At 39.7% G+C, this 13,185-nt stretch overlaps 1 protein-coding gene across 1 annotated transcript in view; it reads left to right on the top strand.

The window, feature by feature from the left end:
• LOC145980370 (uncharacterized) overlaps positions 1 to 13,185 on the top strand; it is a 455,055-nt gene that overhangs the window by 180,142 nt on the left and 261,728 nt on the right. The window lies entirely within an intron of this gene.

Here is a 13,185-nt window from a genome sequence, read left to right as displayed (position 1 = left end):
GGGGGAGAGAGAGAGAGAGGGAGAGAGAGATGGCGAGCGAGAGAGAGAGAGAGGGGAGAGAGAGGGCGAGCGAGAGAGAGAGGGAGGGGGAGAAAGAGAGGTGAGCGAGAGAGAGAGGGAGGGAGAGAGAGGGAGAGAAAGATAAAGAGAGCGAGAGAGAGAGGGAGAGAGAGGGGAGAGAGCGAGAGAGAGAAAGAGAGGGGAAGAGAGAGAGGGGGAGAGAGAGAGAGAGAGATTTGATTTGATTTGATTGATTGAGTTTATTTTACTTCGCGTTTTGTGCCTCTTGGGTAATTTGCGAAGATGAGGATGAGTGATGAAAGGATGAAATTGATGAATGGACATTCACAAACAACCAAGCCCGACCGGGATTCGAACCCGGGACCCTTGGCGTCGCAGCGCGATGTGCTGACCACTCGGCCAGAGGGTCGGGCAGAGAGAGAGAGAGAGAGAGAGAGAGAGACTATATTTCTTTCTGTCTGTTTTTCTCTTTATTTCTCTATTATTTTTTCTTATTTTTTCTCTCTCTCTCACTTATTCTTTTTGTCTCCTCAGAGAAAGAAGGGGAAGGACATAGAGAAATCGGGATTACAGAGAATGAAAGAGAAGAAGAAGAGGGAGGCGAAGAGATAAAGAGAAAAGGAGAAGTTGAAAAGGGGGAGAGAATGAGAGATGTAGAGATAATGAGAACAAAAAAAAGTGACAGAGAGGGAGAGAGTGACAGAAAGCGAGAATGAGACGCAGTATAGAGAGAGAGAGAGAGAGAGAGAGAGAGAGAGAGAGACAGTCAAGAGATGCTATTTCTCTTTCTCTTTCTCTCTTTCTCTCTCTCTCTCTCTCTTTCTGTCTCTCTCTCTCTCTTTCTGTCTCTCTCTCTACGAAGAGGGAAAGAGAGATAAATAAAAATATCGGTATCAATTTTACTTTCCCTCACTTCTCTTCCGTTGTCTTTCTCTCTTTCTCTCTCTCTCTCTATGTGTGTGTGTGTGTGTGTCTAAGATATATGATGTTGAGAGCATGTAAAGTGGCTAAGGAAACATGCGCTACAGAGCACATATGTGACACTTACCTAAACAGTCAAATATAGTTAGTGTTTACATGTTACTTTTATAAATGTATAATTGAAGAGCATACATGGGTTATCAAGCAGCAGCTTGTCTAGCGTTAATAAATATATCACGATCATCTGAAAAACGTCATCCTCAGAGTAGACACGTAACCGTATATTTTATTCAGTCTTGGATAGACGATGACGGATCGATATATTTTTCTGGAATAAGAAAAACTGCAACAATCATTATTCCAGACGTTTCTCCTCGCGCTTGTTCCTTCCTCTTTCTCCCTCTACATGTTGTTCCATTGAGATGCGTGAAACAGCCGATTCATAACTTCCGGAAGAGCAAAAAACGCCTGACTGTTATGCAACCAACACGTATTGAAAGCGTGGCGGGGTAGTCTATACGCCAGGAAGAAAGCTATCGGATTGCCGTAAGGTGCTGAAGCGAAGAAAGGAATGCGCCCGAGTTTGTCGAGAAAAATATCCCTCACGCTAAGAGAATTTCCTTTAGGGTAGGGAAATTTTGTTTAAAGGGAGGGATTTTTTCACTGTGCGGTAGTGGAATTTCGATTAAGGTATGGTTTTTTCCCAAAAGGCACTGATTTTTTTCTCTAAGGTAAGTTCAAGGAATTCGCGATTCAAGCTGATAGTACTACGCTGGGGAAACTGGAAAAGTTCGGTAATGTTCTTATTTCTAGATATGTTTAAAACCACTGACAAGCACCCAAAGCATCCTCCATCATATTTTGATATTATTTGTATGTTGTCCTCACAGGATATTTTTTAAAAAATAAGGGAAACATGCATTTCAAAATATGACACGCATTTTTACACTTCGTAATCAAAGTTTCTCGACTTCAATTCACTGAGGTGATCTGTTTTATTTTCAACGTTTGAAGGGGTGTAGCACATAAAAATCCACAAAATGAAACTTTGTCAAGTAGAAATATTATTTTGACAGGTTTCACATGATGAGTCTATAGGCTTATACCCCACGAGCAGCAAATAGTTTCTCATCGTATCGACCTCCAAAGCGAAGTTTTCTTGTTTTGCGAGAAAAATACATATACTTAAATGTGTCTCTATAATTCCTTTCTCTTTATTTGAAGAAACACTTTCAGAAAATATAATTTGTTAAAAAAGCAACTTTTTTAAAATATAAGAGGGAATTTTGTGTTGTGAGAGGGATTTTTAAGTGAAGAGGGAATTTTGTGTTGTGAGAGGGATTTTTAAGTGAAGAGGGAATTTTTTTGCTTTCGTGAGGGATTTTTCGAAGGCAATATTCCAAGCGGCCACCGCCACAGGGTAATAAAAAAGTTCGTAAAATTTCGTGTTAGTTGCTCGAGAATGTCTGAGAAAGGGTCTGGATTACATGAAAGCTCTCTCCCACGTTTGGATTTGTATGCTGTAAGCCGTCGCGGTTTCTTCCAAATTCTTATGCACGCCATCTAGAGACGGACGTGAGAATCAACGAGCCCTTACTTCACCACTACGATAAGACGGAGCCAGTTGGTGCTTCGGTGTGGATTCTGATGCATATATACTGCAAGAGTCCTTTGCAGTATCAAGAATAACGATTCGGGTTGGGAAAAAATTGAGAACTTTTTAAAACTTTATTTGATTCTCGTGTCGGCTATGACTGGAAACTAGGAGCGGTTAGCAGCGAGGTTCCTTTTGCAGCTGTCGAGCCCTGTTGTCAGTTCTCTATCCTGTTTTGTGGGGGAGGAGGGAAATGATTTGATGTTGAAATTTATCGTACAGAAAGATGGGTAGGCTAGGTTTTTCTACGATAAATTTCAAATATTTTATTTCATCTGGACATTGGTTGAATAATATAGCCAGATGTCGTGCACACCTGTCATCTGACACGACCAATGTTGCCAGCACACCTCGTAATTTCGAAGAAAATTGACTTTTTTATGAATATGCCACAATTAACGCCATAAAATCGTCTGTAATGCATAAAATGTGTAATTATTATTACTAAGCCGATACCGATGTATCGATACGTATAGGTAGGGATATTGAATTTTCGCGATGAGCGAAATCGCGAAATGTGAAAAAAAATGCAATTTTGAACATTCTGCACGCAACTACATCCAAAAGAGAAAATTTGCATGAGTTTTATTCGCGAAGTAATGCGAAATAACCGTGAAATATCATCAAATTAAGTAGAAAACACGCAAAAACCGGCAATCGAGGTTGTGCGCGCAAACTGTCGATTTGTAACGAAACGTTTGCCTAAAGTTTCCTACCACTTGCAGCTGAAAAACGTTTTATCTTCGATCACATCAGGAAGACGTTGCAAATTGGGATTTCCCATGCACATAATCTCAGTTCGAAACCTTCGCTCCCTGTCAAGCTGCATTCCTTTCTTCCCCCGAATATGCAATTTAGAAATGAAGTGATTTTGTGTTGGTTTTCTTTTTGGTTGGACAGCTAAGTACTTGTGTATGTGTACAGTATAATAAAATGAAGTAGTTTATCAATTTATAGCTCTTTTGTATGTTGTTTCCTCTCATGATGAAAAAGTGTGTGCCAATTTTTTTTTTTCACCGCTGATGTAACATTTTCTTCACCGCTCTCCGCAGTTTTTATTTACCATAAATTTGTCTCCCTACGTATAGGTTAAAATTTTCCCACTGATACCATTGTTTTTGAGTCGCTACAACCAACATTTATCCTTTTCAAAAGTTCGTTCATCCTTCCTTATAACAGATGTTTCACATGGAGAATTTTCGAGAAATGGACAAACCAAAACCCTCCTGAGAAGCAGATGATTGACAAGATCAAAAGGCATGGGCAAAGTGAAAGCTTGGGACCAAACTTCTGGAAGGCATGCATCTACCTGGTAAAGGCTAGGTGTTAATAAAATAAATCATTGTCTCCATTTCTTGTTCGCAAACTCGTGGGGTAAGAAAGATGGGCAGTTTTAAAACCATCATTGCTACCATGCTGGGTTGTTTCCGGGACAGATGATTGCGGAATTCTTGGGAAAAACGGGTGAAGGCTGCTGTGGAATTCGTTTTGTTTTATCTACATTCAAGAGAAGAGGGAGGGTTGTGGATTCAACCATTTCTTCTTGTAGATTTGCCTTCTGTATAAGCCTTATATGTAATTGTTGGTATTGGCCGACGCAGCGACTGTTATTTCAAATGACAGAGAATGATGGGCAGCATAGCATAAAGAGGCTTTTTTTTTTAATAACAGTATTTTCATGTATTTTTACGTCGCTTTTCTCACTCCCCAGGTTAACCTAAACCGCAAGAATAAATAGTGTTTATATGAAACTGAAGAAGACTCAATCCACAGTTATTTTCTTGTAACTGGAACACGTTAAAAGTCTTGCCACATTTCAAAAACCTTTCTTTGCATCCTCTGGGCCTACAGAGAAGTTCACAGAAATAATACCAAATTTCACAAGACATTTTAAAGTGATGTAATACTCATGAGAATAATGTGGGAGGTAATATCATTAAAGGCATGTGATGTGATAAGTTAGTTGACTTGGTATCTAGGCTTTATTATTTTAAAATCGAATTTTACAAGTATCTGTATCGGTTCAAAGTGGTATCGGCTCAGCCTTGGTAATTATTTATCGTTTATTTATATATTTATTTGTCTCTTATTTATTTGTGGCGGATATTAAGGCTTGTGCCTTTTCTCACACTCAACTACATACAAAAAGTTCATAATATAAAACATATTCATAAATTGATTCATATATAAACATTGAAAATAACGATCACACAGTCTTAATGTAGATAAAGCAATAATTTTATAAAAATATGCAATTCAAAGAAATACATAAAACATATATATGCATGTACACACACTCATACAACTCTTTTGTGAGTTCGATAAATACCCACACACACCATCGATACACAGCGACTCCACAGCTCCCTTTTATCCATGCTTTTATTTACTTGGAACGAAAACATTTTTACACCTTAGTAACTTTTTCCGCATACTGAACGTTCATGTAGGGTATCATTTTTTTGTTTAATGTTTCAAAAATATCCACACAGACAAAGTTAATACCCATTGCAAGTTTCATGTCTCTATCGCTTCTTGTACAAAAGTTACGTAAGTTCAAAGCCTCAGTCGCGTGACTTTTCGGACACCCTGTACAGCCATCATAAGAATGAAGTTAATGTAAACAAAACCACGTAATTTATGAAATATTGTTTTTTTTCCTATGTGTTAGTTCCGGTGTTACTTTGTCCATGAATATATTGCGCATAGCAGTATACAGGGTGATCCATTCGGGTATGGATAAAATAAAACATTAATAGAAACGTAAATGTGATAGTGGGAAAATTTTCGTGTTGGTGTTTTTGTGAAACATGTGAGTTTTGCTGTAGTGTGTTGGCAACAATGAAGTTTGAACTGATTCGTTATTGTTAAAATGGCGTTTACGAACCAGCAACGGGCTAAATGTGTGGGGGCCAATTGCTTGGCCTCCAAACTCCACAGATTTAACCCCTCCAGACTTCTTCGTCTGGGGTTTCGTTAAAGACACTGTCTATTCACAGACATTGATGATTTGAAACTCAAAATCACGCAGGCTTTCGACAGAATCACCCCAGAGATGTTACACCAGACGTGGAATGAATTGAATCACCGTTATGATTTGTGCAATGGAGGCCATGTAGAAAACTGAAAACTGTACCAAACTGTTAATAGTGTATAAAAAAAGAAACTCTTACCTTCCAATCTTTTGTATACAATGTTTCAGGTAATTACATTTGACCAAAAAAATTTCACATCCATTTTATTTCATCCATACCCAAACGAATCACCCTGTATAATACCAAGGCCCCAAGCCAATCTCCGTGGCGGAGTGGTTAGCACAGTACTCTACGACTCTGCCGAGATCGGCTCGGCATTGTAATGTGAGCACAGCTTGTATATGCTGTACTTGGTTTGATTTGAGTTTTGTTACACAGCGTCGTTTTTTCTGCCTCTTTAGGCTAATCGCAACGATGTGAATGAGCAATGATATTGATGAAGGGGTACAGAAAGAAGTCCCTTACCCATGATGCCCGGGACCCCTGGCGTCGTAGCGCCCTGGGCTAACCACTCCGCTACGGAGGTCGGCTTATATACTGTACTCGAAAGGAGTAGCGGACTCCTGTGCTCAAAACCAAAGAACAGCGACAATGCACTGTCCACGCGTATATAAAAAGCTTGGTTCCCCAAAGATTTTACGATAGGGAGTTGATACTTTTTTTTTTAGTTCTTATTTACTTTTTAGATAGAACCAGGAGAAGGGCTTAACTATCCTTTGTCATATCTCTAGGGGCCTTTGTATATTCTTTCAGTTTTTGTGGACAGAGATAACGGAGGAATTCTCCTCTAGCAAAGCATCTTTTCGTTTACGTCAAACCTTACGATCTTCTTAGAGACGGTAAATATGTTGGAATGATGAGTTTCCTCTATATATATTTTCCTGGGGTTTCTTCCCAGAAAAAACGTCACCGAAGTTTCATCGTTCCTTTTTCCTTCTTTGTTTTAATTCCTCGGAAACTCCCAGCAGTGTATTCCGTAGTGGAAAGCCCCCAAGCCCCCCTGAAGTACCCGCATCCCTTCCTCCCATCATTGAACTGCGACGGATCGTCTGATGATGCTGAAAATTCACTCCCGCATCCAATTTTCCGTTTCGATAGCCAAACCCCCCTCATATCCTTCTTGTAAATTAATTCCTTCTGTTTTTGTTTGGCTGCACTATTTTTTGTATTTCCGTTGGCGAATTCCAATCCTTGTTTCCTTATCTTTTTATTTTTTGTTCGCTTGTTCGGATGAGCCGTAACCGTGGCAACGAAATCTGCTAAATGATGCAGAGCCATTCTCCTATCTGAAAAGCTTCAGAAATTATAGTCCTTACCTCTGACCTTTCAAAGGCAACGAGCTCCCTCACTCTGTCGACCTGAAACCAGAATCATTTTTATTACCACAATAACCTCGTTTCATGGTCGTCGCGAGGAAGAGTGGGAATTGGCATTGTTCATTTCAAGTTCTAGGCCTCCCCGATGGCGCAGTGGTAGCGTCGTCGCCTTGTAATCAAGGGGTCTCGGAGGAGACACATAGTGGCTCGGATCCCACTTTAAACTGTAGGTCCAGTCCCGGTTAGCCTTACTGTACATAAAGTGGACTTAAAGCACCAATTCACTTTTATTATTAGCAAGAGAAATAAAGTTCAGTTACTTAGTATTCAAACAGAGAAACCAAAGTAAGATAATCGTGAGAAAGAAAAAAATCCGTGTATAATACAGGAGACAGTATATTTTCATATTCTACCACTTAATACAAAGAATACATGGTTCCAAATTACAAATTAGAACCCCCCCTAATGTACAGTTTCCTGTGAGAGGTCACACAACGTAAACTTAATAACTTCAAATTCTCCCTAACTTTTAAAGCTTTTTCTTGAACGAGGTGTGTGAAAGTTAATAGCAAAACATAATAACTATACATTTCAGTATATTAATTATGTGATATGTACGTATATATATATATATATATATATATATATATCACATCAGACAGACACTTGAGAAAAAGTGGGAATATAATCAAAATGTCCATCAGCTATTCATTGATATTAAAAAAAGCATATGATTCGGTTAAAAGGGATAAATTATATAATACGAATATTAGTGGAGTTTGGAATACCAAAGAAGCTTGTTCGTATGATAAAAGTATGCACAAGTGAAACAGAAAGTAAAATTCGTGTGTGTATTAACATGTGTGACAAATTTACAATGCATGATTGGTTAAAACAGGGAGATGCATTATCTCCATTGCTCTTTAATTTTGCCTTAGAGAATGCTGTTAGGAAGGTAAAAGAAACTAACGAAGGACTAAAATTAAATGGTGTGACTCAGTTGTTAGCATATTCAGATGATGTAGACTTACTGGGGGATGATGTGAATACAATTAAAATATTTTCCAAAGCAGCTAAAGCGATAGCATTAGCAGGTAAAGGATTCATATACGTATGAATGAAATTTGTTAATTTTTATTTGTAATTGTTATTATTCTATAATAATGATGATTATTATTCCTTCTATTCAAGTTTTATTAATGACTTGACCCCACTGCTCAACGTCCATGCCTCTTCGCTGGAGGTTCCTGGTTGCGCTTTTTCTTTTTCCAGTCAACTTGTGAATGCGGGTTCATTTCTTGCTCTCTGATTGGCTGTTGGAAAGTTACGGTGCTCTGAATGTGAGAATATCTTATTTGCGCTGTACAGTCGGAGAAAGAATTACCTGGGCCGCGGGACCTAGAATTTCGTAACGTCTTAAAGCCTTTTGTTTATGCAACCCAAATAACAAAATATTCGCTTAAGTTTGTCTGGTGGATCTGTGTTCTCGGGAAGGATTGAGCATTGATAGCATGAGTCACATGACTCATGCCCCAGCCACAACAAACAGCTGGGTGCTACGAGTGCTCCAGAAGAAAAATTCAGGAACTGGTTTCTTGACAAGAGCTACTCGTAAGGAAATATTCTTTCGAGTGATATGAGAGTCATTGTCAAGAAGGTTCACTGAAATGATGGTTTATATCGAGTTCTCATCACAGACCACATGTCACGCGTTAATTGTTTAAGTCCAGTTTATGAACTGGACCTACAGATTAAAGTGGAATCCGAACTAAATGTTCATCTACCTGGTATTGAATTCGGAAGCCTTTGATTACATGTCGAAGACGTTACCACTACGCCATCGGAAAAGCAATGGAACGTCTTGAGAAAGAGACGAGTGAAACCATATTTGGCGTAAATTTTAAAAATAAGACAATATTTTGTGGTCAGTTTCGAACCGTGCGAGAGGCATAGCCTATATATTTTTTGTCCCATCGTCCATTTCACGAGTTTATAATTCTTCCTCACCGACACGATTAACGCCAGTGGGAGAAGAAAAGCGAAGTAAAATAACTGAAACAGAAATTAAAGGAAAAAGCGAAATAAATTTAGCCATAATATTCTGCAGGCACTTCAGTCGTGTTCAAGGAATGCTACCTTTAAAGAGAGCCGTGGTCTCTAACTTGTCTGTTTCACTTCGTTTGTGCTCTCGATTCGCTCTGTCACGATTGGTCTAAAACTAATTATTGCGACGTTAATTAAACAATCCAAACAACGAAACAATGCACAATCAACTGCTCAACATTCCAATTTCTTTCGAATCGGAAAACAATTGAGATGCAGTAAAATGAAGCAAGAAGCAGTAATAAACTGGGAATTTGGTACGGTATAGAATTAAATCGGTGAATATGTTCCATTTGATTGGATGTTTGTTATTTAGTGTCGCTATTCTTTCACTTTTGGCAAATAGCGACGATGAAGATGAGTAATGAGTGATGATATGATGACCTTGATTAACGGACACTCACCAAGAACACCCATGGCCAAGCCGAGATTCGAACCAGGGGCCCATGCTGTCGTAGCGCGCTTTGCTAACTACTCCGCCACCGAGGTTGGTTAGGAGTGGACATTATACCATATTTTGTGTGCGCAATTGGGATCAATCAATGGAATGACTAGGCATATTATATTATTAATATATTCATATCATAATATCACGTCATATTATTCGGCACGAAGTAACATCAGAGACATTCAATCTTGCATTATTGCCTTTCAACTATTTCTTCGACTTCAGGTTAATAACATCAATAAGATAAATTATGAAACAAATGATAATGAATGTGGGATATTGACCGTTATTTCGAATTACCTGACACAATCAACATTAAGCAGACTCGGTGGGCAAGCTCATTAAGTGGTCAACCTTCGATCTCGTCACCAAAGTTCCTGGATTTGAGTACCGTCCTTGCCACAGGTGTTTCAGTATTTCGTCATTAATTTCATGTAATGGTCACTCGTCCGCGACTAGGAAGAAAAGTGATGTTACGTAACAAAACTAATAAAAATAAACATGATCGAAGAGTACTTATTTCATCTCTCACGAAATATCGTATAAAACCGGGATATATATATGAAATATATGTATCTTCACATACTTTTTCGAGTTCTATATTTAACTAGCCGAGACCGAGAACGGGAGAGCAATTTTCAATGCGAGAAACCGAGAGACGGAGACACTGTAAAGTCTTGTTTCTTTCTTGACATCTGTCTAATTGAGTTGTTGTTCTATTCGTTATTGGCTTTGTATTGGCAATTATTGTAATTATTCCTCGCCTGTAGGCAAACCATAAGGACGATTTATGATGAAATGCAGTAGAGCAGATAAAAGGGCAAGAACAAGAGAGTCATGCGTGCCCGGGACTTCAACCCAGAACCTTTACGTAACGAGATTTGAAATTGTAGAGAAGGCATCCGTGTTTCGCTTGGCTTTTTCTTTCCTCAACTTCTGTTATTTTATCATGCACGTATAATTAAAATGGATCTGAGAAAATACGTTGCGATCCATAATTGTGTTGGTTAGATGCTATAAATGTGAACTCCAACATGGAATAAATTATTCCCTTTTGTATGTGGTTGAACATGAAATTTTCTTACACTGTGACAATTTCTTTTTTAGTTTTTCTGCACAGATAAGCTAATCTGGACTGGACCTTCAGTTTAAAATGACATACGAACTACTACGTGCATCCACCGTGTATCGAACTCGGGATCCCTTGATTATAAGGTGACGACGTTATCATTGCGCCATCGAGGAGGTCCCGTGAGAAAATATTATTCACTCGATCTATACAAAAATTTATTTAAACATTTACATTTTCGTTTTCTTCTTTCTTTTTGTTAACTACTCTTCTACGACTCTTTTTTTGTCTTGGAATTTCTTCTTGTTTCAGGAAAAAAATAATACATGGAGGCTGTATACCCCCCCCCCCTCCGTGCAAATAGATTGAAAGCTCACTCTCGAGAACTAATTTATAAATAACGTAACCATTAGGAAACAATTTGAATGTTAACTGATATAACTGTAAATGAAACAATACTTACAGACGCTAACGAAATATCTATTCTTGTATAAGCTCACAGGCAACAGGTATGTGGTGAGTCATTCATTCTTGCTAACTACGAGCGAAGGTCACTGAACCAAAGGTGGAAAACAGGCGTCTGCTCTACGAAACTAGGGTTAGCAGACGAGGCCCGTGTTCCTGTTATCAATGATGTACGAAATAAGGAGGAACACAGCTTTCATATCAAACTAGACCTGTGTTTTGGTCCCGTCATTGCATGTAAAACACTTTCTCATCGTGGCATTGGACGCCTACGTAAAGGCTTCTCTGCAAGAAAGATATCTTACCATTGAGGGGAGGAAAAGTGTGTGTGTGTATCGAGGTCCTTCAACTTTCGTATTCTTCTTCATTTTAGAACGCGTGCTGTATCGTCGATTTAATCCAATCTAGCCGTTCTAGGTTTTAGGTTCTGTTTCTGTTCGGTAATTTCACATTGTCTTCCTGCTTATGTTATTCGCGACGAAGCTTCTGGTTTCGATAATCTGGACTATAACGGGATTGTGTTGGTTGGTTGATTTGGTGTCTTAAGTCCACTTTATGCACAGTAAGACTAATCGGGAATGCACCTACAGTTTAAAGTGGTATCCGAACCACTATATGCCTACACATTACTTTGCTGCTAGATATCTGCATGCTAAGATGTAGGAAATGCTACATTTTCAGTGTGTGGAATTAAGATTTATTTCTGATACGAAGAATCGGAGAATGGAGTAGTCAGAAAAGTATCACCTCACATGTTTGAATTATAGCCCCCCCCCCACACACACAGGATATCGGCCGTGGTTTTTATAACGAAATATAACATGGATGAATTGTGTCAAGAAAAACTGGAGCCTATTCACATCCCTACGGAACTTGGAAGAAAGTCCACATAGAAATTAGAAAGTTTTGTTCCGACAAAATCGGGACGTATAGTAAATGAAAAAGCAAAGTGCTACCTTGTGCTTTGCACCAAGCCATGAAGGCGTGTAGGGGGTGCGGAGTTAGGGTCCCACACTTTCTTGTTACGGCCGAAGGTGGGGATAATGTGATTAGCACCACGTCCCTGGCCGCCTTTACCCCCTCCCCTCCAAGTTTCCTAGAGGTACCCACTTTATACGACGCTGGGTGGGCGCCGGAGCCACTTGAACAGGTGGACAAAATTCCAATTCTCTCCAGTCGGAGATCGAACTCAGATCTCTCGCATGGTAATCAAACTCCCTAACGACCAAACTACCGCGGCACATATAGTAAAGCAGCCTTTGTAATTAAGGCAAGAATTATTTTAGCGTTTCGTTCAACGGTTTTAGGGGAATCATTCTCGGACATAGGCTATAACTTTTGTCGGTTCTGCGACCTGGCTTGAGAAAAGGCGATTTTATGACGAACAACATTCCACCTGATGTCACGTGACTTTCCTACATTTCCTGTGTCTGTTGGCTATTGCATGAAAGACGAGTTGCTCCTTGAGACAGACAGAATCACCCGATCACCTAAAGGTGCAATGTGTGTTGCCTACCTTTCCGGCATTATTTACTGCCATTAAAGTCTTATGGGGAAGAACTTTTTTCCACCACTGTACGTTAGGTTATACTGCAGGAGGCCTTAGAAAGATCGCTTCGCGGGCTAACAGCAGACGTCATTCGCACACTGTTGCCGATACTCTCGTGTCGTCTGCTCCTCAGCAGAACAAACAGGCCGAGCTAGCAAGAGGCAGAGGTCACTCACCCTTCCAGAAGGGTGTAGCGAGCTAGCTGTGGCAACTGGGCTTGCTCACTCGCGGACCTGATTGGTTCTCGCAGACACACCCCCATATTGTCGTCTGCTGCAAGCCCGCGAAGCGATCTTTCTAAGGCTTCATGGAGTATAGGTTAGGTTAGATTAGATTAGAAAGCAGCAAATTTGCGCTGAAAATAGGAAATAAGATATTCTCACAATCAGAGCACCATAACTTTCCAACAGCCAATCAGAGAGCAAGAAATGAACCCGCATTCACAAGTTGACTGGAAAAAAATCGCTTCCTGGTTAGAATCCGTGCTTGTTTCGTTCTTTCAACTAATCACGTACCCGGCACCGTGGCCGAGAGCGTTGAGAGGCCGATAGGTTCCGGGTTCGATTCCGAGGGGTCATTGATGTTACTTCGTGTACCGTAAAAG

Source organism: Lepisma saccharinum, chromosome 27 (assembly GCF_977018435.1).
Source record: "Lepisma saccharinum chromosome 27, izLepSacc3.1, whole genome shotgun sequence".
In the NCBI taxonomy this organism is placed as follows: domain Eukaryota; kingdom Metazoa; phylum Arthropoda; class Insecta; order Zygentoma; family Lepismatidae; genus Lepisma; species Lepisma saccharinum.
Note: the sequence above shows the minus strand (reverse complement) of the source record. Positions and strands in the feature narration are given on the sequence as shown.